Source organism: Panthera onca, chromosome B4, assembly GCF_046562875.1.
Source record: "Panthera onca isolate mPanOnc1 chromosome B4, mPanOnc1 haplotype 2, whole genome shotgun sequence".
NCBI lineage: Eukaryota > Metazoa > Chordata > Mammalia > Carnivora > Felidae > Panthera > Panthera onca.
In genome coordinates this window covers 52,238,599-52,266,137 of record NC_138345.1, presented here as the reverse complement: position 1 = coordinate 52,266,137, position 27,539 = coordinate 52,238,599, and the positions used below count along the sequence as shown (strand labels likewise).

At 38.6% G+C, this 27,539-nt stretch overlaps 1 protein-coding gene across 12 annotated transcripts in view; it reads right to left on the bottom strand.

Annotated features, from left to right (window-relative positions):
• Positions 1-27,539, bottom strand: part of PLEKHA5 (pleckstrin homology domain containing A5) — a 246,913-nt gene that overhangs the window by 137,938 nt on the left and 81,436 nt on the right. Inside the window, exon 1 of one of the 12 annotated variants that reach the window (XM_060658242.3) lies at positions 24,119-24,246. The exons of the other annotated variants lie outside the window; for them this stretch is intronic. The gene's annotated coding sequence lies outside the window, so the exon portion shown is untranslated. Of the gene's footprint in view, positions 1-24,118; positions 24,247-27,539 lie in introns of those variants that run through there. 12 annotated transcript variants of the gene reach the window in all.

The window sequence follows — 27,539 nt, the reverse complement described above, 5'->3', positions numbered from 1 at the left end:
TATCGACCTGCTTCAGATATACAAATTATTGAAATCCCTTCTTCCCTTTCACTACAGCAAAATCAATCACACAACTTTAGACATATTTTTTTATAGGGAAAATAGTTTACACTGAAACATTTCTATTCTATAGCATTTTTGGACACTGCTGCTAAGATCATGAACTTTTAAATATAAAAGAATAGGTTCTCTCTTGTTCTTGTTGGGTCTAATGAAATCAAGGTACCCTTAGATATCATCAATAGTGTACAAACTTGTAGTGGGTAGTGAATAAGCCATACATATCTAATGTATGGTGTAATGAATGTATACAATAATATTGTACTACAATAGTACTGTGGCAAATATCACTACATTGGCAGTCATATTACAATATATAAATATATCAAAGGAACATGCTGTGCACCTTAAACTTATACAACGTTATAGAGCAATTTTATTCCATTAAAAAAAAAAAAATAAGGGGCGCCTGCCTGGGTGGCTCAGTCAGTTGAGTGTCCAACTTCGGCTCAGGTCATGATCTTGCGGTTTATGACTTTGGGCCCCATGTAGGGCTGCGTGCTGACAGCTCACAGCCTGGAGCCTGCTTCGGATTCTGTGTCTCCCTCTCTCTATACTCCTCAACTGCTCATACGCCCTCTCTCTCTCTCTCTCTCTCTCTCTCTCAAGAATAAATAAAGATAAAAAATTTTTTGACAAAAAAAAAAAAAAGAAAGAAAGAAAGAAATTAAGGTTCCTTTCCCATATGAGAATAAAACATACTTATTTTGGTGGTTAGCACCCCAATCCTCATCTTGTAGTATTCTTGAGGACTAGATTAAATAGTTGGTATTATTTTAAAAAACCCATCAGTCTCCCCAACTTTGTAACTTGCAAAAGAAGGTTAAGAGCTGGAATTTAGGTTAAAAAATTCAGTTCTATTGTGTGACACTGCAGGGGTACAAATTTTCAATTAAAATTACTGATAACTTCTGTTATAGCTGTCTTTGGAGCTGAGTCTCTAATACCTCTCAAACAATACTGCTTGACAATCCCATTCCTCTGTAATTCATGTCCCCAACTCCTAGAGAAGCTACTTTTCTACTAGCCTCAAGTCTCTCTAGAGGTCTTAGCAGATGATCTTTCTCATTTACTGAGTAATGGAAGTCATCTGACACACATCCTCCCAATTACTACCCTTACTATCTGTGATAGTAAGCCTCCAAGATGGCACCCAATGATCCCAAGCCAGAACCATCCAGCTGACCCATGACAAATTCCTGATCCACAGAAATATTTGCTATTGTTTTCAGCACTACATCTTGCTATGATTTGTTATGCAACAATAGATTAAGTTAATGCAATCCATTTTATTTTCCTATTAGCTTGCAAAATTTAAGTTTTTCTCCAATGTAGAAAGCACATTTCCTTCAGTATTTTCATCTTTCTCCTTCTGCCAAACTTCTCCAGAGAGTCCACCCCAATCGTGCTATTAAAACTCCTTTCTCAAAGGTCAATCAATATTCTCATAATTGTTACATCAATGGTCTCTGTTTCTTTCTCATCCCTTTGACGTTTGTGCAGCTTTTGACAATTAAAAATCTTTACATTCTTGGCTTTCACAACACTGAATTCTCCTTAGTTCTGTCCCAGGCTCTGCGCACTAATTTTCTGACTTTCTTCATGTGCTATATTTGTATTCATACCCTTTAAACACAGGCATTTCTCCAAGATTCTGATTTCAGTCCCCTCCTTTCCCCAAAATAGGTGTGACAGCAATAATAGTAACAACCAGCACAACCAAAATATACTGAACACTAATGTGCTAGGTCTTATGCCAACCTCTTTACATATCTCCTACATCATCCCATGTATGTTTAGACTTTCCATTATAACCCTTGTTGCTTAAGTGTGTTCTACAGTTTGGATAATCTACCATATTAGTCAAGCTTTCTTTCCCTTTCCAGGAGTAAACCACATTCCAAATGCCTTATCCTTTTGTTTTTACCATCATCTTCCCAATGTTTACAACACTGCTTGATACACAGTAGGTATTTATGGAGCACAGGGTAGGATACTTGTTGCATAAATGATTGGAAAACTCACACATATCCCATCTCTTTTTGAGACAGGGTGGGCTGCAATAAAAAATAAGACTACTGGGGGCAACTGGGTGGTTCAGTCGGTTAGGCATCCAACTCTGGGTTTTGGCTCTGGTCATGATCTCACCTTTTGTGGGTTTGACCCCCGCATCGGGCTCTGCACTGACAGCACAGAGCCTGCTTGGGATTCTCTGTCTCCCTCTCTCTCTGTCCCTTCCCCACTCACACTCACTCTCACAAAAATAAATAAACATGAAAAAAAAAGATTACTAGCTCACAGTTACAACTAGTATAATAAGTAATTCAACCTGCTTGTTGCATTTTTTTGTTTTGTTTTTAATTTTTTTAATGTTTATTTTTGAGAGAGAAAGAGACAGAGAGTGAGCGGGGGAGGGGTGGAGAGAGAGGAAGACAGAATATGAAGCAGGCTCCAGGCTCCAAGCTGTCAGCACAGAGTCCAAAGTGGGGCTTGAGCCTATGAACCATAAGATCGTGATCTGAGCCGAAGTCAGATGCTTAACCAACTGAGCCACCGAGACACCCCTGCTTGTTGCATTTCTAAAGCCTATGTCTCATTCAATGCATATTATAAAGTACCAACATTTCAAAAGTTGTGCAAAACTTCTACACAAAAAACTTCACAATACTACTATGTGAAGTTTTAAAATTTCTTAAGAAATAGAGAAATATACCAAGGCATATAATGAAAACTCAATATTGCAAAGATGTCAGTTATCTCCAATCAATCTATAGATTTAGTTCAACCCCAATAAAAATTCCAGCAAGACCTCGTGTGGAAATTAAAACTGACTCAATACTTACGTGGAAATGCAAAGGACCAAAGTAGAATAACAATCTCTAAAATAATGAATGACAATGCTGCCCGGTGAGGATGTAGAACAGCCAGAACTTTCTTACAATGCTTTTGGAAGCCTAAATTCATGCAACCACTCTGAAACAACGTTTGGCAGTATTTTCTAAAGTTGAACATACACAATATCCTGTGATTCAGGCAATTCTCTTCTTCAAAATGAATTCAAAGAAAGGTGTAAATATGAGCACTAAAAGACATGCAACAATGTTAATAGCAACATTGTCTATAATAGTTACAAACTGGAAATAATCCAAATGTCCCTCTACAGAAGAGTGGATAAAATGAACAGTGGCATGTTTATACAGTGGAACACTACATAGCAATGACAATGAAGAAACTCCTGCTATGTGCAACATGGATGAATCTCAAAAGATGCTAATATGTAAAACAAGCCAGATGCTAGATTGCACTGTATCATATTTCATGATACCTTGAATTTGTTCAAAAACAAATACAGCTATACCTTTGGTGTTAGAAGGTAAAATAGAGGTACTTTTAGGGCAAAGGAATGGGGGCAGTGATTGGGTGGAGACATCTAGTGGTCTTTTAGGATGTAAGCCATATTCTAGAGTAGTGGTGCACAAGTATGTTCCCTTTGTGATGCTTTTTCAAGTCATACACTTAAGATACATGTACTTAAACGTTTATTATATTTTAAAGCAATTGAAGCAACTGAAGGAAGCAACATTCAGGAAAGACCATGTAAACCTGTGGTCCCTGATGAGTTTTTAAACCAGCAATCACAATATTGAAGATGCAAGATTCTTTGAGAGAAACCACACCTACTTTTTAATTCTCACAATCCTATATTTATTGACTACAGTAAGTTTAAAAATCATAATTATAACATAGGGTTGAATCATACAGCATTGCTGTTTTTGGAGGTCAAAAGCAGCCACAGATTGGCAACTGCTGTTAATTTAGTCAATACTGTTTAAGAGGGTTTCACTGGTATGGTTGTAAAAACACAATCAAAATAATCCCACCGGTGGTTACACGTAATAACAGTATTGAGGAAAGCAGTCTTGGAGGACACTTTCTGGATTAGAAGCATTGATAAGAATCCAAGTTAGGATTAACATTTTAAAAGGTAACAGTTGTAGTAGACAACTGGCGGCACATCTAGAAAACAAGAGTCCTAAGTGCATGCAAATATGCTGTGTCCCACCTTTACCTCCTCCCTGTTCTAGAAGCGGTCCTTGGGCCACAGCCATCCAGTCAGTGAATCCTGACTGGCTCTGCCCTTTTAGTTTGGGCCCTTTCAGAATCACCTCTATTAAGATGTGCCCAATGTTACTCTCTTAACTTTTCAAAGGCAGCTGTAATGGAGAGATATTGGAAGTTCGCCTGTTTAGCTGTAAAAGTTTTGTACAGCACATTGTTTATTACACCACTAAGTGTCCCTAAATAAAAACTCACAAGAGAAATACTTTTCAAGGGAAAACCATCTTCTGGATGAACTGACAGGCATCTCCTTTCTGACAGCAAGGGAACATATTTCCCTTTTACACTGAGAAACAGCAAAACCGAAGTCCAACTGTGGCAATTCTAAGGACTGATGTTTAGTAAATTTGCATTTTATTATTTTCTTTATTGATTATATTGCCTTACCTTTTGTTGGACATTTCCTAGAAAAAAACAATATAAGTAAATCCAGTTCATGCCAACTCAATATTATATAACTTTTACTAACCTACCATAAGTTGGGGACTTATTGTTAAATTATTCTACCTTTAAAGATACAAATTTAGTCAAAAACAAAAACACCGCGTCGGGCTCTGGGCTGATGGCTCAGAGCCTGGAGCCTGCTTCCGATTCTGTGTCTCCCTCTCTCTCTGCCCCTCCCCCATTCATGCTCTGTCTCTCTCTGTCCCAAAAATAAAAAATAAACGTTAAAAAACAAAAACAAAAACAAAAACAAAACCAAAACTCAGCACCTCACTGAGCTACAATGAGATCTGCTAGATGAACTCAGCTCTTGAGCACCAATTGGTTAGAACAGATTTCTTTAAACCTGATAAATAATGAGATGTCCTTAAAAGTGCTAAATAAATTTTTCAAAGGGGTCTCAGGGACTAGGACTGGGTCCTCTACATGGCTTACTATGACATTTTTCAGAAGGATATGAATATATGGTTTCAAATACAAAAATGCTTTAAAATTTTTCTTAAATGTAACTTGAAGTAGGGTATGTGGATACTGTTAAGCAAACTACTTATATGTACCCTCTTCCCTGGCTAAAATCTCAGCTACTAATATGTCAGAGTCCATATTACCCTGGCCATCTCTGCATGCTAGAGAGCACTAAACACTCAATAAATATTCTATGTCTGGATTCTGTTATAGCTTCTGTATTATTTATAACTCATAACATATTTTTTACATTTCACATTAAAAAAACTTTTGGCTAACCTAAACAAGCTTAAGCTGACAGGGGTTCCAAGTATTAAGCTGAAAGGGGTTCCAAGTATTGCAAAAGAAGGAATTGTTTTCAGTAAGCAAATACATTCTAGAGGGGGAAGAAAAGGAAAGAAACATACTTGCTTTCAAATGAACACCAGCATCTGCCCATACATATTGATGTGATTAACAATTCCTGGTTTCCAGCTTCAGACAGGTTCTTAACACTACTTTGCAGGCAACTTTTTAGTTTACTTTCATTCTCCCTTCAGCAGCTATTCTCAAATTTTTGCCACTCCCCTTAAGCCACCTATCCAATCCCTCTGGTGCCCCCAAGTAATCTTTAGTTTTGTTGCCCTACAGCTCAAATCTGAACGGTAGTTATGCCCATTCTCACTTCTTCCTTCAAGTCTTCAGAAGATGAAGTCACCACCCTCTGTTCCGTATCTCTGATCAGTTTTCTTCCCAACTACCCAGGGACCTTGTTCTAACAACTGGTTCTTCTCTTTCCCGCATCTTCAATCTCTTTTCTCCTGGCTCCTATTTAACAGCTAAAAAAACAGACTTTTAGCCATTCCCGTTCTTGGGTGCATCTTGTCAGTGAACTTCTGATTTCTTTCCTGGACAAAAGACTGGTTCACACAGGTTGTGAGCACTCACTCCAGCCTTGTTCACTCCTCCCCTGACTGTTAATCTGTAATCTTACTTACATCCTTCCTCATCCCTCAGTGAAGGTGGCTGATGTCTTTCTATTGGGTGAAGGATGCTTCTTCGTCCTCATCTCCCAGGACTAATGTGTGGCTCTTGACACCGTTAACACTCCTTCTGGTTTTCTAAATCTCACTCCTCTAGTTCTCTCATGCTAATTTTTTCTTCTAGGTGTCCTGTGCCCACTACCTAGACACTGGGTTTCCTTTAAAGTTCTGTCTTCAATCCTCCTTCATTTACACCCTCCATCCTTAAGTGATTTAATCCACTCCTTACTTAGTGACTCCTGTTATCGTTCAATAACACTATTGGTGAAGTTTTAATTAAACTTATACATTCCAATCCACATCTGTTGCCCTGATGTTTCTTTCTTGCTCCACAGGTCCCTGTACCTAAATTTCTGCTCTCTGAACAAAAGGAATATCCTACACACATTTCAAACTCAAATTGCCCAAACCTCTTTATTCCCAATTAAACCTATTTCTCTCTTAAATTTCTCATCCCAAATATAATCCAAATGCTGGAGTGTGGTCCTTCCCCTCTCATTTGCTAACTCCTATCCCAGCTGATCAAATCCTAAGATTCTTAACTTCCATAGCATCTATTTTCTCCCCCTGTGTGCTGCCATAGTTTAAAATTTTTATCCCATTTTCAGTCATACCATTTCAAACATCAAGGAATTCATGCCCAATCTCCTCCACCTCTAAATGATCCTCTATACTGCTGCAGGTTTATCTAATACACAGATTTGTCTTCCTCTCCTCCCCTATTAAGCCCTTAAAAGCGGCCCGCCAATGCCTATGGGATTGTCTGTGCCTCCTCTGCACGGCTCATAATGCTTCTCTGATCTACCTTCCTCATCTGTCTAAGCTTCCTGCCACCAAGCACCTCACAGTACTCTAATAGCAATGAAGTAAGTAACTGTTCCTTGAAGAGACCTAGAAGACTTTGGTCTTGTCATTCAATTTACAGTGTTATCCACCTCCCCCCACCCTGACCCCGGTTTTCTGCTTAGCAAATTCTTCATCATCCTTCTTCAAAACCCAACATAGCTGTCATCTGTTCTGGGCAGCCATCCACACCCTCACATCACTGGGCAAGAATAATCACTTCCTTCTATGTGCTCCCTCACACTGTGCACACATCTCTCATGGTCCTCAGCCCTTACCCCAGAGGGATGTCATCCATCTTTATAGAGATTTAGGTCACCTGGGTCCGGAATGTGTAGATGTTCTTATGTTTATTAATTTGAAAGGAATTATCTCTTTTTAGGACCTATTCCCCTCTGCTGGGTGGGGTAAGAGCTGTCTGAGGCTCACAAGAAGCTAGCACAGGAACTGGAATATCAAAAACACAGCGTCAGGGTGCCTGAGTGGCTCAGTCAGTTAAGCATCCAACTCTTGGTTTCAGCTCAGGTCATGATCTCATGGCTTGTGAGTCTGAGCCCCACATCAGGCTCTGCACTGATGGTATGGAGACTGCTTGGGATTCTTTCTCTGTTCACCCCACTTTCTCTGCCCCTCTCTTGCTCACACACACTCTCTCTCTCTGTCAAAATAAATAAACTTAAAAAAAAAAACATAAAAAACACAGGGTCTTTTAGGTTAAAGATAAAAAAAAAATATTGGAATTACACAAACGTGAGTTTAAATCTTGGCTCTGCTACTTTACAAGTTCTGTGAACTTGAAACAAAGAACCATTCTCAACATGTTTTCCTATTTCTGAAATGGGGATAATAATACCTTTCCCATAGATAGCTGTGAGCATTATACTAGAAAACAGGCACTCAATAACTAACCCAGTGTATGTAATGTTTGGTGAATTATGAATATATTGGTCATGTAACCAATTTAATCCAAAAGTCATTTCGAAAGTCCCAAATATTTAAAGTTAAAACTAAACATGTAAGCACAGATTAAATTTTTTGAAACCTACCTAAAGGTAATATTTTAACAGTCACTTTACATTTTATTTACATTTTTATTAAAACCAAACTTGAGAATTTTCTCTCTTCTGACTTTGGTTGATGGCTGTTCCATGCTTAAAATCTTTATAACCAAAAGAAGCATGAAATCTCTAATTTAATCTATTTCCTCAAACTCAACATGACTGGGTTTCAACTGCTTCCTCTACCTCGCTGTTGAGTAACTCCGTACTTCAAAACAAAATTAGAAAGGAAGTGACTGAAAGACACGCTAAGTTAGTAGACATCAGAAACTTTGGAAAAAACCTAGATAGGAAAACACCTTTGAAGTTAACACAGCTGTTACTCAGTAGTATCAGATTGAAGGCAAGCACATAAAAATCTAGAGCCACCAAGATACCAGTATTAAAGTGGCAGTGTCATGAATAATCTTTTCATGCTTTTACTTGTTCATGTTCTGTAACATTTTCTACAATATGCATGTTTCACTTTTTAGAAGAAAAACATTTAAAAAAAGTTTGAAAATGCTCAAAATAAACCGTCAGGTGAAAAAGCAGAATTACAACACTGTATAGTCCATATACTCTCAATTACAGAAGAAAATGTGTGCACGTGGGACATAAATAATGTGGGAGAAAAATGAGAAGGCAAAACGCAAAAAATGTATGGTTCTCTGGTGAATTACCAGTAGTTTTTATGGCCTTATTTATAGTTTTCTGTATTTTCCAGTTTCTTTATAATAATCTAGTATACTTAAAAAAAAATAACTGCTTGATTCACATACCATAAATTCAACCATTTAAAGTGTACAATTCAATTGGTTTTGGTACATCCACAAAATTGTACATCACCACAATTTTAAACGTCTTCATCACCCTAGAAGAAAACCTGCACCCACAGCAGTCACTCCTTATACCCTCCTTTCCCCAGCCCCTAGCAATTTCCAGTCTATGTTCTGTCACTGTGGGTTTGCCTATCCTGGATATTTCATACAAGTGGAACCACAGAATACGTGGTCCTTTGTGAATGGTTCCTTTTCCTTAGCATAATGTTTTCAAGGTGCATTCATGTGGTAGCATGTATCAGCACTTCATCTGTCACCAAGCAATATTCCATTGCATAGATAGAATGCATTTCATATATCCATTTTTGAGCTGGCTGTGATTTGTTTCCACTTTTTGGTTATAATGAAAAACGCTGCTATGAATACTCACATACAAGTTCTGCGTATATGCACGTTTGCAAATCTGTTGGGTATGTAGCTAGGAGTGGAATGCCTGGTCATTTGGTAACTCCATGTGTATCTTTGAGGAACTATCAAACTGTTTTCCAAAGCAGCTGCATCATTTTACATTCCCGGCAGCAGTGGAGAAGAGCTGTAATTTTTCCATATCATTGCCAACACGTGTTATTGCCCATCTTTTTGATTATAGCCATCCTAGTGGGCTTGAAGTGATAGTTCATTATGGATTTGATTTGCATTTCTCTGATGGCTAATGATGTTTAGCATCTTTCAAGTACTTATTCTTCTTTGGCAAAGTGTTTGTTCAGATCTTTGCCCATTTTTAAATTGGGTTATTTGTCTTTTTATTATTGAGTTGTAGCAGTTTTCAAAAATATATTCTAGTCACAAGTCTCTTATCAGATATGTGATTTGCAAAATGTTTTGTATTATATTTATAAAGACAAAAAAGAACTCCATCTCTTCTGAAAATTCAATTAGCAAACACTGTGGTCATGGGGTATAACATGGCAATGACAAATATTAAACAACCTAAAATGTGAGCAACGTTTTATAATTTTCTGCTTAATCCTCGCATGGATTTAAAATAACAGGCCTGGTTCTCAGGTCAATAATCGAAGGTCTGTAGAGGTAAGCTGATTTATTCAAAGTCTCTCCTAACTTCATTATTTTTCTATCACTATTTTTCTTTGCTTTATCTTTCTTATTTGTCTTAAATTAATGTTCCCCCTCTGTTGTTTTCAAATTTGTAAGCAAACTGTCTTAAATCCTTTTAGAACAAACTAGATATGTTTACACAGAAATTAAAAAAAATTTTTTTTAATGTTTATTTATTTTTGAGAGAGAGACAGACAGAGCACGAGCAGGGGTGCGGCAGAGAGAGAGGGAGACACAGAATCTGAAGCAGGCTCCAGGCTCTGAGCTGTCAGCACAGAGCAGAATGCAGGGCTTGAACCCACGAACCGTGAGATCATGACCTGAGCCAAAGTTGGACACTTAACTGACTGAGCCACCCAGGCAACTCTACACAGAAATTTCTTGAAGATTCATAATGAACTAGGATTAATAATACCCACTACTCTGGGTATCTGGTACAGATCTTTCTCTGCTATGAGATTATTCATATGCTCTCTGATAGTGCAATAGGTCTGACAGGAGGAACGGTGTAGCCTGACAGAGATTTGTGAGGACTGACATGACAGGATGGAAGGTGAATGATCCTAATGAACCCAGCTCTGTGGGCTCTATTAGTTTCCTATGACTACTGTAATTATGACATTGGTGGCTTAAAACGACAGAAATTTATTCTCTCTCAGTTCTGGAGGCCAGAAATTCAGGCTGTAATCCGTTCCACTGGACCAAAATCAAGGTGTTGGCAAGGCCACAATCCCTCAAGAAGCTCTAGAGGAGAACCAGTTCCTTGCCTCTTCTAGCATCTGGTGACTCCTGGCATTCCTTGGTTTGTGGTCCCATCACTCCATCTTTGCTTCTAGAGTCACAGTGTCTTTTCTTCTCGGGGCTGAAATCTCCCCCTGCCACTCCTACCCACCATGAGGACACTTGTGACTGTATTTAGTCCTGGCCCCCAGGATCCAGGATAATCTCCCCATCTCAAGGTCCTTAACTTAATGACATTTGCAAAGTGTTTGCCACAAAAGGTAATCTTCCAGATTCCAGGCATTAGGACATTATGCAGGGTATATGTATGTGTGTGTGTTGGCGGGGGGGGAGGGGTCCTTACAAAACTCAAGAACAAAGTACCAAGGGGCAATTATCCACTGTTTTCTTTTCTTTATATTCATAGTCTACTCAATTCAGATACAAAAACTGCTCCCACAGTTACATTCTCTCCTAGCCCTGACGCTATCCCCAAATATTGCTAAAAGTCACCATCTTAGTTACCTGATCAAGTAGCTTCAATTACTGCTAAGAACACTATTCATACAGAAGAAAACACTCTCTAGATTCAAATTTGTTATGACAAAACAGTTGTAGGAGGAAAAAAGAGAAACTGAACAATATACTGTTTTCTCTTAAAATTATTTACAAATCTATGCTATAAATCTAACATTAAGGAGGAATTCGGTATTTAATATTACATCACTCCCCAGCTACCTAAAAGTAATCAAAATTTGTAATACAATAATAATGGTTCACATACAGTATAAGTTTTGAAATATATTGGCAATTTTTTTTTCTCTTATGCTAGATAGGGAGTATATGGACATTCTTAATTCATATCCTTTGTATGTCCATAATATTTATACAGTATTATACTTTTTGAGTATTAAAAAAGAAAAAGGATATAATGTCGTCCTCCTCCATAAGCCCTAGAAAGCACCCCATGTGCTAAGCTTCAGATTAATGTCTGGAACTACATCAATAACTCTATCATAAGCCACTGTTAAAATCTACAAACAGGGCAACTCTTTGGTTATGAAAAAATTCTTGCTTCTGTATTAATTCTTTAGGGAAGTAGAGAAAAGGTAGTGAACATGAGAAAGTCTAACCAGGAAACAGATACAGATATATGCTGATTAAGTTGCCCATCTCCATATGCCTTGCCCTATAATTTCTACTTGTTTATACGGAAAGATTTTTGCGCTATTTACCAAGATGAAGTTATCCATCTCCCAGATGGATTTTGCAGGCTAGATGTTAACTGCTGCAATTCTCCTTTTCTTGCCACAAGCAACTTGTCCTCAAAGGAAAGATATGTTTCTGGAATACTTATAAAAATCGCTTTTAGTAGACAAATCATACTTTCTCATTGACTTAAGCTGTAATTTCAGAGATTTATTCTTAAGGAAAAAGTATGGCTCCAAGGAAAATTTATGCTTATATCCAAAACATACTTTCTTTCTGACAGAAAGGAAAAAAAAATTCCATCATAGTTCATCTGAACTGGGAAAAACCCCAAAGATGTGTGCTAGACAGCAGACAAGCTGTGTACCAGACATTAAGGAGACCAGGAGAAGGTCTTGGTTCCTAATCCTAAACCTCTTCCATTGGAAACTGTCCATGCTAAATGATGGCTAAGGGGGGATGTTCCATCTGTATTAAATAAGCCACAGATCCTGTGCTCTAGACTTGTGGTTTGTGGTTTTCTATCTTTATAAAGTAGATTTTAGACTCAGACTTCAAAATGCACTGATAAAAATCACAGAGTATCTGTAGCATTTTACTAAGATATGTATTTTTCATGAGAGATTCACTATACTGCATATTCAATGCCTAGTCCTTTACACTAGAGTATATATGGCTTACTAAACCACCAAAATACTGATTCTACATTAAGCTTAGTAAGAAAGCTGGCCGATCTCCATTCTCAGAGACCAAACAAGACCCACACTGAATCTGCAGAGGATCCTGGGGTCAAGCAACCAGCCCATCTGAAGTTCCTAAGTAGCTCAGGATAGGACTCCTTCCCCCTCATATCTGTTAATATGTATACACTCCCTTGTAAGAATAAGTGATGATTTGAGAACATGCATACTCATTAGGTTACAGCAAGGAAACCCACAGTTTAAATTAGGTTTCATATTTAACAGAGGTGCCAGAACAGGAGCCTCTAAGCTGCTAACTAATCAAACTGTCCATTTTTCAAAATAAAATTAAAGCAAAAAACCCTTAAAGTAAGTGGGTGGGCCAGGGGAGCAGCCAACAGATATTTTACTTTCATAGGAGTCTGATATGTTTCACTGAAGAGGCAGAAGGCCCGAGACTCAAGTAAACTAAGGGAATGACGGCCATTCTTTAACATCCTGGGCAGTATTCAGGATCATGGGGAAGAAACAACATAGCCTGAGGGAAGAGAAAAAGTTAAAAAATCTGGTTCAAGGCCAGCGAGCTGAGGAGTTGCTGAGGAGAAATCATTCTGAAATTATTATGGAAAACCGTAATTCAAACCGTATTAAGGCTTAACCCTTGCAAGGAAAATTTGTGACAATTTGGCAAGATAAATATGCCAACAGAGTGTCACTCAAAGGAAACAAAGGCATTCTAAAAACTGGAGAGCCCCAGGTGGCTTGCTTGCATTCTAATATCAAGCTTAACATGGGTGGGAGGAAGTCTGAAAATGATGTGAGGCTACTGTTGTTATTGTCGCTGTTCTTACTTTAACTTTTATTCTGACCCGCAGCCTTTACTTTTTATTACTCAGGCTGATGACACCTGAGGAAAGCTAGGGGACAGGAACCTGAAACTGTCTGGAGTGAGCTAGGCAGGACTGAGCTTGCACATGTGGCTTACTGAAAGCATCCTATGTGATAGGTGCCAGCAAAGATCTGGATGTCTAAGTTGAGGAGTAATGTGGAGAAACAGCAAAACAAACCAAAGAAAACAGAGATCCCAAACCTTGATTCCCAGACTAAATGTATGAGCTCTAAATGCAAGAGGGGACTTGATAAAAGGTTGCTGAGAAGAATCTAGATGCGGAACAGTAAGCCAGGAATGACAACCAAGAGATTGTGAATTCAGGTTCAAGACAACCTGAAATGGAGTGGGAATCTGGGCACCATCAACAAAACACTGAGGAAATTACAGACTGAGGTTAAACTTACATGAATTTGCTGAGTGTTTTGTGGCCATCTATTAATAGCCTAATTAAAGACATAAGTTATGCCAAGTTAGGGCAAGTAATGGTATTATATATATACTTCAGATGTACCTATCTTAAATCACTCATACCCCTGAGAGCTCATTAGTTTTATATCAAGCCAGCTAACTGACCTTGAATTTGCCAAAAAGCCAGTATAAGAAGAAATGTATTAGAGAGAAGCTAATATACAATGGTCATGGCCCCAGTGACACAGTATTTGAGGTATCTTTCCGGCGCCAACCTATGCACCCGTTTGCTGAACAATCTTGCTATGTAAGAGCTACAATAGGCCAGATTTCAACAAATTTTCAATGGATGAGCCACAGAGTTCCAGAGTTCTGGGGTATAAGTAATTACAAAAGTCTATCAAGGTTAGCAAAGACTTATTTACAACTCAAAAGAAAAAAAGCCCCTGCTAATTCATATTATCAGCTCATTTATGGAGATTACATTATGGAGTCTAATAATTTTAATGTCTCTCTTAAGCAATAATAGTATGGGAAGGGCTTCGTTTTTAAAGAATAGCAATCTTCACAAAAGTAGAGAACACAGAAACAGAAAATAATAAGCTCTAAAATAGTGTTATTCATTGATACGGACTGAAAACCATGAAAGAGAAAAACATTTAATGCCAATTGTGTGCCAGGCACTGTTGGGTTTCCACTAATTTAAGAGTTCATATTTCACTAAAAGTGATTTTATTTATACTAACATTGTTTTATAGTAATATGAACAAATTTGAGGTATTTTTTTTAGCCAAAATATTCATCACTTTGTCTACCAGGTCAAAGACAGCTGAAACATATAGGTATTTACAAGTGACTCTTATAAAAGTTGGCTCAGCAAGTTGAGTCTCCTTCAACATTTTATCATGTATACATGCTGGTTTTAAAAGTAAATTATATAGGGGCGCCTGGGTGGCTCAGTCGGTTAAGCGTCCGACTTCAGTTCAGGTCATGATCTCACAGTTCGTGAGTTCGAGCCCCGCGTCGGGCTCTGTGCTGACAGCTTGGAGCCTGGAGCCTGCTTCACATTCTGTGTCTCCCTCTCTCTCTGCCCCTTCCCAGCTCATGCTCTGTCTCTCTCTGTCTCAAAAATAAATAAACATTAAAAAAAAAAATTTAAAGTAAATTATATAAAGATATTCTAAGCATATTATTATTTATAAATCAGCATACTTCTGAGGGTCTGGTATTTAAAATAGGATAAGTAATATTTTTAAAAAATTATAATACAGCAAAAACATAATTGTTTGAAACAGAAATTAAGGAGACATTTATCAAACACTTCACTAGTGGCACCATGCTAGGCTCTTTATATAAAATTAAATTTTCGGTTCCGGAAGATGGCGGCGTAGGAGGATGCGGGGCTCACAGCGCGTCCGGCCGATCACTTAGATTCCACCTACACCTGCCTAAAGAACACAGAAAACCGCCAGAGGATTAGCAGAAGGGAGTCTCAGAAGTCAAGCGCAGACGAGAGGCCCACGGAAGAGGGTAGGAAGGGCGGCGAGACGGTGCGTGCTCCACGGACTGGCGGGAGGGAGCCGGGGCGGAGGGGCGGTTCGCCGGCCAAGCAGAGCCCCCGAGTCTGGCTGGCAAAAGCGGAGGGGCCGGACAGACTGTGTTCCGACAGCAAGCGCGACTTAGCGTCTGGGAGGTCATAAGTTAACAGCTCTGCTCGGAAAGCGGGAAGGCTGGAGGACAAAGGGAGGGAGAGCTGCTGAGCCCCCGGATGGCAGAGCTCAGCTTGGCGGGGAACAAAGGCGCCAGCGCCATCTCCCCCGCCCATCCCCCAGCCAAAATCCCAAAGGGAACCAGTTCCTGCCAGGGAACTTGCTCGCTCCGCGCAAACACCCAACTCTGTGCTTCTGCGGAGCCAAACCTCCGGCAGCGGATCTGACTCCCTCCCGCTGCCACAGGGCTCCTCCTGAAGTGGATCACCTAAGGAGAAGCGAGCTAAGCCTGCCCCTCCAGCCCCCGTGCACCTTGCCTACCCACCCCAGCTAATACGCCAGATCCCCAGCAACACAAGCCTGGCAGTGTGCAAGTAGCCCAGACGGGACACGCCACCCCACAGTGAATCCCGCCCCTAGGAGAGGGGAAGAGAAGGCACACACCAGTCTGACTGTGGCCCCAGCAGTGGGCTGGGGGCAGACATCGGGTCGGACTGCGGCCCCGCCCACTAACTCCAGTTATACACCACAGCACAGGGGAAGTGCACTGCAGGTCCTCACCACGCCAGGGACTCTCCAAAATGACCAAACGGAAGAATTCCCCTCAGAAGAATCTCCAGGAAATAACAACAGCTAATGAACTGATCAAAAAGGATTTAAATAATATAACAGAAAGTGAATTTAGAATAATAGTCATAAAATTAATCGCTGGGCTTGAAAACAGTATACAGGACAGCAGAGAATCTCTTGCCATAAAGATCGAGGGACTAAGGAACAGTCACGAGGAGTTGAAAAACGCTTTAAACGAAATGCAAAACGAAATGCAAAACAAAATGGAAACCACAATGGCTCGGCTTGAAGAGGCAGAGGAGAGAATAGGTGAACTAGAAGATAAAGTTATGGAGAAAGAGGAAGCTGAAAGAAAGAGAGATAAAAAAATCCAGGAGTATGAGGGGAAAATTAGAGAACTAAGTGATACACTAAAAAAAAATAATATACACATAATTGGTATCCCAGAGGAGGAAGAGAGAGGGAAAGGTGCTGAAGGGGTACTTGAACAAATTATAGCTGAGAACTTCCCTGAACTGGGGAAGGAAAAAGGCATTGAAATCCAAGAGGCACAGAGAACTCCCTTCAGACGTAACTTGAATCGATCTTCTGCACGACATATCATAGTGAAACTGGCAAAATACAAGGATAAAGAGAAAATTGTGAAAGCAGCAAGGGATAAACGTGCCCTCACATATAAAGGGAGACCTATAAGACTCGTGACTGATCTCTCCGTTGAAACTTGGAAGGCCAGAAAGGCTTGGCACGATATCTACAGTGTGCTAAACAGAAAAAATATGCAGCCGAGAATCCTTTATCCAGCAAGTCTGTCATTTAGAATAGAAGGAGAGATAAAGGTCTTCCCAAACAAACAAAAACTGAAGGAATTTGTCACCACGAAACCAGCCCTACAAGAGATCCTAAGGGGGATCCTGTGAGACAAAGTACCAGAGACATCACTACAAGCATAAAACATACAGACATCACAATGACTCTAAACCCATATCTTTCCATAATAACACTGAATGTAAATGGATTAAATGCGCCAACTAAAAGACATAGGGTATCAGAATGGATAAAAAAACAAGACCCATCTATTTGCTGTCTACAAGAGACTCATTTTAGATCTGAGGACACCTTTAGATTGAGAGTGAGGGGATGGAGAACTATTTATCATGCTCCTAGAAGCCAAAAGAAAGCTGGAGTAGCCATACTTATATCAGACAAACTAGACTTTAAATTAAAGGCTGTAACAAGAGATGAAGAAGGGCATTATATAATAATCACAGGGTCTATCCACCAGGAAGAGCTAACTATTATAAATGTCTATGCGCCAAATACCCGAGCCCCCAGATATATAAAACAATTACTCATAAACATAAGCAACCTTATTGATAAGAATGTGGTCATTGCAGGGGACTTTAACACCCCACTTACAGAAATGGATAGATCATCTAGACACACAGTCAATAAAGAAACAAGGGCCCTGAATGATACATTGGATCAGATGGACTTGACAGATATATTTAGAACTCTGCATCCCAAAGCAACAGAATATACTTTCTTCTCGAGTGCACACGGAACATTCTCCAAGATAGATCACATACTGGGTCACAAAACAGCCCTTCATAAGTTTACAAGAATTGAAATTATACCATGCATACTTTCAGACCACAATGCTATGAAGCTTGAAATCAACCACAGGAAAAAGTCTGGAAAACCTCCAAAAGCATGGAGGTTAAAGAACACCCTACTAACGAATGAGTGGGTCAACCAGGCAATTAGAGAAGAAATTAAAATATATATGGAAACAAACGAAAATGAAAATACAACAATCCAAACGCTTTGGGATGCAGCGAAGGCAGTCCTGAGAGGAAAATACATTGCAATCCAGGCCTATCTCAAGAAACAAGAAAAATCCCAAATACAAAACCTAACAGCACACCTAAAGGAAATAGAAGCAGAACAGCAAAGGCAGCCTAAACCCAGCAGAAGAAGAGAAATAATAAAGATCAGAGCAGAAATAAACAATATAGAATCTAAAAAAACTGTAGAGCAGATCAACGAAACCAAGAGTTGGTTTTTTGAAAAAATAAACAAAATTGACAAACCTCTAGCCAGGCTTCTCAAAAAGAAAAGGGAGATGACCCAAATAGATAAAATCATGAATGAAAATGGAATGATTACAACCAATCCCTCAGAGATACAAACAATTATCAGGGAATACTATGAAAAATTCTATGCCAGCAAATTGGACAACCTGGAAGAAATGGACAAATTTCTAAACACCCACACTCTTCCAAAACTCAATCAGGAGGAAATAGAAAGCTTGAACAGACCCATAACCAGCGAAGAAATTGAATCGGTTATCAAAAATCTCCCAACAAATAAGAGTCCAGGACCAGATGGCTTCCCAGGGGAGTTCTACCAGACATTTAAAGCAGAGATAATACCTATCCTTCTCAAGCTATTCCAAGAAATAGAAAGGGAAGGAAAACTTCCAGACTCATTCTATGAAGCCAGTATTACTTTGATTCCTAAACCAGACAGAGACCCAGTAAAAAAAGAGAACTACAGGCCAATATCCCTGATGAATATGGATGCAAAAATTCTTAATAAGATACTAGCAAATCGAATTCAACAGCATATAAAAAGAATTATTCACCATGATCAAGTGGGATTCATTCCTGGGATGCAGGGCTGGTTCAACATTCGCAAATCGATCAACGTGATACATCACATTAACAAAAAAAAAGAGAAGAACCATATGATCCTGTCAATCGATGCAGAAAAGGCCTTTGACAAAATCCAGCACCCTTTCTTAATAAAAACCCTTGAGAAAGTCGGGATAGAAGGAACATACTTAAAGATCATAAAGGCCATTTATGAAAAGCCCACAGCTAACATCATCCTCAACGGGGAAAAACTGAGAGCTTTTTCCCTGAGATCAGGAACACGACAGGGATGCCCACTGTCACCGCTGTTGTTTAACATAGTGCTGGAAGTTCTAGCATCAGCAATCAGACAACAAAAGGAAATCAAAGGCATCAAAATTGGCAAAGATGAAGTCAAGCTTTCGCTTTTTGCAGATGACATGATATTATACATGGAAAATCCGATAGACTCCACCAAAAGTCTGCTAGAACTGATACATGAATTCAGCAAAGTGGCAGGATACAAAATCAATGTGCAGAAATCAGTTGCATTCTTATACACTAACAATGAAGCAACAGAAAGACAAATGAAGAAACTGATCCCATTCACAATTGCACCAAGAAGCATAAAATACCTAGGAATAAATCTAACCAAAGATGTAAAAGATCTGTATGCTGAAAACTATAGAAAGCTTATGCAGGTAATTGAAGAAGATATAAAGAAATGGAAAGACATTCCCTGCTCATGGATTGGAAGAATAAATATTGTCAAAATGTCAATACTACCCAAAGCTATCTACACATTCAATGCAATCCCAATCAAAATTGCACCAGCATTCTTCTCGAAACTAGAACAAGCAATCCTAAAATTCATATGGAACCACAAAAGGCCCCGAATAGCCAAAGTAATTTTGAAGAAGAAGACCAAAGCAGGAGGCATCACAATCCCAGACTTTAGCCTCTACTACAAAGCTGTCATCATCAAGACAGCATGGTATTGGCATAAAAACAGACACATAGACCAATGGAATAGAATAGAAACCCCAGAACTAGACCCACAAACGTATGGCCAACTCATCTTTGACAAAGCAGGAAAGAACATCCAATGGAAAAAAGACAGTCTCTTTAACAAATGGTGCTGGGAGAACTGGACAGCAACATGCAGAAGGTTGAAACTAGACCACTTTCTCACCCCATTCACAAAAATAAACTCAAAATGGATAAAGGACCTGAATGTGAGACAGGAAACCATCAAAACCTTAGAGGAGAAAGCAGGAAAAGACCTCTCTGACCTCAGCCGTAGCAATCTCTTACTCGGCACATCCCCAAAGGCAAGGGAATTAAAAGCAAAAGTGAATTACTGGGACCTTATGAAGATAAAAAGCTTCTGCACAGCAAAGGAAACAACCAACAAAACTAAAAGGCAACCAACGGAATGGGAAAAGATATTTGCAAATGACACATCGGACAAAGGGCTAGTATCCAAAATCTATAAAGAGCTCATCAAACTCCACACCCGAAAAACAAATAACCCAGTGAAGAAATGGGCAGAAAACATGAATAGACACTTCTCTAAAGAAGACATCCGGATGGCCAACAGGCACATGAAAAGATGTTCAACGTCGCTCCTTATCAGGGAAATACAAATCAAAACCACACTCAGATATCACCTCACGCCAGTCAGAGTGGCCAAAATGAAGAAATCAGGAGACTATAGATGCTGGAGAGGCTGTGGAGAAACAGGAACCCTCTTGCACTGTTGGTGGGAATGCAAATTGGTGCAGCCGCTCTGGAAAGCAGTGTGGAGGTTCCTCAGAAAATTAAAAATAGACCTACCCTATGACCCAGCAATAGCACTGCTAGGAATTTATCCAAGGGATACAGGAGTACTGATGCATAGGGGCACCTGTACCCCAATGTTTATAGCGGCACTCTCAACAATAGCCAAATTATGGAAAGAGCCTAAATGTCCATCAACTGATGAATGGATAAAGAAATTGTGGTTTATATACACAATGGAATACTACGTGGCAATGAGAAAAAATGAAATATGGCCTTTTGTAGCAACATGGATGGAACTGGAGAGTGTGATGCTAAGTGAAATAAGCCATACAGAGAAAGACAGATACCATATGGTTTCACTCTTATGTGGATCCTGAGAAACATAACAGAAACCCATGGGGGAGGGGAAGGAAAAAAAAAAAAAAAAAAAAAAAAAAAAAAAAAAAAAAAAGGTTAGAGTGGGAGAGAGCCAAAGCATAAGAGACTGTTAAAAACTGAGAACAAACTGAGGGTTGATGGGGGGTGGGAGGGAGGGCAGGGTGGGTGATGGGTATTGAGGAGGGCACCTTTTGGGATGAGCACTGGGTGTTGTATGGAAACCAATTTGACAGTAAATTTCATATATTAAAAAAAATAAAAAAATAAAAAAAAAATAAAAAAAATAAAATAAAATTAAATTTTCATAATCTAAAAGAAAATATTGACATTTCTGTGTATTACTGAAAACACAGAATGGAGAAAAGAAGACACTTGCCTGAATCACAAGTGGCAAAGCTAGTCTGGCCCACCAGACTACAAACACCACTCATTTACCATTACAAACCATATTTTAAAAATTTGTTTCTCCACAGGACTAATCTAGAAGTAACTTTAAGGGAAGGGATGAAAACTTGTGAGAATTATCAAAATCTTTATTTGGCCGTATTGCCCCCCCAAATACCTCATACATGCTTGCTTACTGCTTGTACGTTCAGAGTTTGAGGCTTTCAAAAATGTAAGTTCAGCTTATATCACTAGCACTATCCCCAAATCTAATCATACCTTTTATATCCCATTTACACTATATTTCTAAGATTGTTCTTTTAAATGTAAAACAAGAAAAGAACTGAGGCAATTTTCTGGAGGACAGAAGCAAACTCATAATTCCTCTTTCACTTATCCAGACACTTCAAATAGAAGGGTTCAAATTCAGAATTATTTACATGTTTGGTAAATGTTCATATCATATATTATTTAAACTAATTATAATTAAATATAATTATATTTATATTTTATATTTATATATTATATAAATATAATTATATCATACATTACAATTAAATATAATAAATCATATTTCAGAGAAAACTAAGTTCTAGAATAAAGTTCTGAACAAGATGTTAAAGGCCAAGAAGTTCTGCCATAAATAAGTCCTTATGGCCCATTATTCCCAGACTTACTTGACTATGAGGGAAGACCACTTGGGATCTTTAAGCACTACTGAACTTCATAAAAGTTAGGGAAAGAAGTCATCCTTAATTGGTAGATGTTAAGTTAAATAAATGAATAGATGAACTTAATGATTTGGAAATGAACAAAATATACAGGTATGTGCTTAATCTGCAGAAACCTGGCAAAGAAATCCTTGTCATCAGTCACTCTTCTTCTCATATTTCCCTCCTTTCACTCTCCCAGTATTTCTAATTATTTTTTTAGTGTTTATTTATTTTTGAGAGATAGAGACAGAGCACAAGTGGGGGAGGGGCAGGGAAAAAGGGAGACACAGAATCTGAAACAGGCTCCAGGCTCTGAGTTGTCAGCACAGAGCCCAATGCGGGCTGAAACCCGCGAACCGCAAGATCATGACCTGAGCCGAAGTCGGATGCTTAACGGACTGAGCCACCCAGGCACTCCTCCATATTCTTCTTTAACAGACTTCAATTGATTATCGATTTATCTTCTATTGAAGATCTATGAAGGTCTATGAATAGAGGCAAATGGGACTAAATACATAAGAGAAAATAGGGTAAAGTACAATTCTTCATGAAAATTTCATGATTATTCAAAAACTAAATATGTATTAGCAAATTAGTTTCAAAGACCAAAAAAGACTTATAAAGCAACACTTGTTTGTTTCCCCACAGTAGGTATCTGGGAATGACTTACAGTCCTCACAAATCTTTGCAACAGTCCAAGAAATAATCTTATTACTTTAGAAATCTTAAATGAACCTCCATGATACAGTACTATACTAAAAATAAGTAGAAACAAACAGAGTGCGCCTGCTGCCCAAGGTCACACAAGTGAGTCAGTATGTACAAGTGGGAACAGACTTCTCGAGTATTGCCACTTAGTCCTCATCTCTAAGTGCTAACCCTCCCTTTCCACGAACATACAAGCTTAAGTATACACCCACCTCCTTCACATGTGCCAATCCTGGAAAATGGCATAGTGGGGGCAGTTCACAAAATAAAGATATTTCAGGAAAGCATCACATAATTGCCTGGCATTTGAAGGCACTAAGCCTTTAGTATTCTCTTCCTATTCCTCCCACCCCCTGCATCGTTTTTCTAGAACTCTTTAAAACACCTTCTCTACCTCAAATTCCCTACCTGACATTTACATTTACTAATGAACATGATTTTCCTCCAAGGAAATAAATATGGTAATTTTATGCCTTTTCTTCAAATCTTTAAAAAATACAATGATTTATCTCATGCCGAGTATGCAATTTTAACTTTCAGAACACTCTGAAGATTTGGCTGCCAAGCTTATCTATGGCAAATATAAATCAATTGAATATGAATTAATAATTTGTAGACTTTAAATGTTATGATATTATGAGAGCATGACATAGGAAAATGCACAAAAACTTCTCTCTTTAACTTCATGGTAAAACATGAGCACTTGGATAACAGAAACGACTACAAAACATTTCCTAGCAATCATGCTAAGGAGCTCAAGGGAAGAAAGAAGAGCCCAGAACGGCAAAACTATTACATGCCAAACACTTCTGTAGCTACTTTAAGAACTAAAGACAGAACGGTTTCTAAATATGCATACTAAATAAGTGGAACATATTTCACAAAGTGTTGTCAATTTCATTTTATTTTAGTGTACTGTAAATGACCAATTAGATTACAAAGCCAACTTATTTCTGAATCATCTATATAACAATATGTACATATACTATGTAACATATCCTCTCATTTCAAGAATTCTTGCTTTTAAGCTAAATGAAATCTTACCCACTACTTTTTCTTTTTAAGATATAGTACAGAAATGTGAAAGCAAAAATTATAATTTCATCAAAACACAAGAACAAAAATGCTAAACTAGCCCAAGCAGACATATCCTGCGCTCCCTCAGCACACAATCCTGCCAGCATTATTCAGCACCAGTGAGCAAATGAAATTTGTGGAGAACACGAAGGAGTATCATCATAGCAATTTATGAACTTGTCACCTAAGGAATGTACTGAAAATATTTCAAGAGTGAGATTTGGCAGCAGAAACAATTTTCTCCCAATCTCAGCTAAGTTACTTGCTACATAAAGCTTCAGCTTAGTACAAAACAAGCAGTAGATAGAAGTAAAGACACAGCCTTGCTAGGAATTACAGAATAGAATAAAACAGCTAATTAGCTCACCAAATAGCCTTTTGCTAAAAACCTGCATTCTTCTCTTTGTCTCAGGCTTCTGGTTTCCAAAGACAAATTACGTGCCCTCTGACAGAATGATGACAAAAGGGCACTCGGTGAGCTCTTTTCTTCTCTTCCCACTGGAAGAAAACTGAACCACACTGCAGTCTCCAAGAGTAAGTACTTCATATGAGCATGCTCGGTATCTAATTTAAATGACTTGGTATTTCATCTCAGCATGTGATGGCCTATTTCCAAACAAACCCAGAGAGCTGCAAATTCAATCGAAGATCATTAACTGCAATAAACTAAACGGAACTGCCAAATGATAATTGATTTGTTTTTGACTTCATGATTTTTGTGGTTCATTTAACTTGATGTGACTGGAAGTAATTATCTCTATACTTTTTTTTTTTTTAAACAAGTCCTTAGGCTTCAGTATTTCATTAACTATATCAACATAGGTATCTCCCAAAATACTGAAATGAACTGAAAATATCAAGACATGCAGGATGTGATTCCAAAAAATAAATCTGACCACTGAGTAGGCAAACGATAAACCATTCCCATTTCACTTTTTAACCCCTTATTCTGTACTCTTGGCTATACATCAAATAAAACAATCTGCAAACTATCCAGTAGTATTTTAATTTTGCCTTTGGAAATACTAATACACATCAATAAACTGAAATGTTCATTATCTTTATTAAACATGTCTGCTATCTTCAAAAATATAGCAGTAAAGATTTTCCCATCTATAGAGTATATATTATATAATGAATTATAAGCTTATGTAACAACAGACGTCACCCAAATATTGATAAAGTTATACAGGATTAATAAATTTTTTTTGCATTCTTAAAAATAATTTTTACAAAAATTCCCCCCGCCCCCACACACAAATCAACCACATAGTTTGCATATGTATGCTTATGTAATCAAATAACTAATTTGCCTGGTTTGCCGAGTAAGTTGCTACAAAGGCCATACACTTTTGCAAGATGGAAATATGGTCAAAATGCTCACTATGACCATTTAAATCTTTCAGGAAAAAAAAAAAAAACTAGCACAGCAGATATAGCCCCACCAAAAACAAACAGAAAATTCTTATGAATCCACTTCCCATTTTCACCTTGAAAATCGGAAGTGTTCATACACTCGATACACGCCAAGCTTAAGGATAGCAAACGACAGGCAGAGTGGGGCTAACCCATCTAACTGTGTCCATATACTAATTTACGATTTTCCTTTCTACACTTCCCCATCATTAAATACCTAACTACCCCAATACAAATGTCTCATTTTTTAAAAAAATTTTCTTTAATGTTTTTTTTTGAAAGAGAGACAGTGTGAGCAGGAGAGGGGTAGAGAGAGAGAGGGAGACACACAGAATCTGAAGCAGGCTCCAGGCTCCAAGCTGTCAGCACAGAGCCCAACGTAGGGCTTGAACTCATGAACCGTGAGATCATGACCTGAGCCGAAGCTGGATGTTACACCGACTGAGCCACTCAGGCACCCCACAAGATGAGACCATTTTGTAAATAGTAGCCTTGCTTCCCCTTCCCTCCTGACTCCAAATTAATCTGGAAGACCTGGGGAAGTAAGAAGGCACAGGAAACAAATTCCATGGGAGCAATGAAGATAAGGCCCTTCTTTCATAGATGGTGAGGCAAGATCATTAAAAGGCTCAGAGAAGTTATTAAAAAAATGTTAAGGGGCGCCTGGGTGGCTCAGTCGGTTGGGCGGCTGACTTCAGCTCAGGTCATGATCTCGCGGTCCATGGGTTCGAGCCCCGCGTCGGGCTCTGTGCTGACAGCTCAGAGCCTGGAGCCTGTTTCAGATTCTGTGTCTCCCTCTCTCTGACCCTCCCTCGTTCATGCTCTGTCTCTCTCTGTCTCAAAAATAAATAAACGTTAAAAAAAAAAAAATTAAAAAAAAAAATGTTAAAAAAAGAACATGGACAACTATTTACGGAACCACACCTGACTCCAATACCTTTCCCCCCCCAAAAAAAAAAAAAAAAAAAAGTGTTAAGTTCAAAGAAAGCTACTAACATATCATTTTCTTTAGCATTCTATCAAAGCAGCTCATTCTTATTGCCAAGGAGTGTTAGGTAGGTTTAATTGCAAGGTCTATGGGCAATGTATGCTACATAAGCATCCTCTCTCTAAAGAAAAAGCCCAGGAAAAGAAGGAGCACAGAATAAAAGCAAATACCAAGAGTCATACAAGGTATCAAAAAGTGTCAACATGCATATGTTTTATGTATTGTTAAGTCTAATAAGTTTTGTGCACAGTATGTGTCAGGGTGATGATTCTGTTTTAAAAAAGAACTTTTAGAAAACTATGATTTCTGAAGGAGAAAGGAAAAGTTCTTCACTAAAACAAACAAATCTACTTTTTTTTGGTGCCATAAATAAATATTTATTTTATTAGAAGAAAAAACTGCTTTATTATTATTTTTTTATTTTTATTTTTTATATATTATTTATTGTCAAGTTAGCTAACACACAGTGTATATGGTGTGCTCTTGGCTTTGGGAGTAGATTCCTGCGATACGTCACTTACATAAAATACCCAGTATTCATCCCACCAAGTGCCCTCCTCAATGCCCATCACCCATTTTCCCTGTCCCCTGCTCCCCCCCCCACCAACTCCCTTCCAACCTCAGTTTGTTCTCTGTATTTAAAAGTCTCTTATGGCTTGCCTCCCTCTCTGTAACAAATCTACTTCTGATCTATAAATACTTATTAAAAACATGTTACATATGAGGCATGGTGCAAGGCAATGTACAGTAGAAACAAACAAAAGGACGATTATCTCTGTCTTCAAACGAGCTTGTAGAAGATGAGGCAAGAATACATGACACTATTACAAGGTGATCACAGCAAAAGAGAGAGGTGCCTTGCTGCACTGGGGAGTTTAGAGGGAAGAGAGACAGCATTCTGATGAGGGAAATTTAGAGAAGGCTTTGGGAGGGGGTGACCTTTTTGAAATGCCCTGGATAAACACGAGGATCTGGACCAGAAAGAAGATGCAGGGAAGAGGAAACGGCCAGACTGGAGGCAGAGCAGCAGAGGACTGGGAACTGGCCGCACTGGTGTGAGTGCTGGGAAATGTAGGCTGTCAAAACTGGGAAGAGAGAAAAGAGAGGAAGGGAAGCTAATATTCAGGGGTGGAATTTGGAAGCAGACAGCAAGAAGTGCTTTATATCCTGCATAATGGAGGAGCTAGGCTGGTCATGTGCTCAACAGCTAAATGAAGGATATAACTTTGGAAAGATCGGCAGACACAAAAGTAGGTAAAAAGGCATTAATTCCAGCCCACTGGCATAGCACAGCCATTTTTTAATTTACGTTTTGGATTCTTCCATGTTACTTAAAAATAACTCTTTAACCTGAATTTTCTCTCTCCTATACATTCAACTTTAG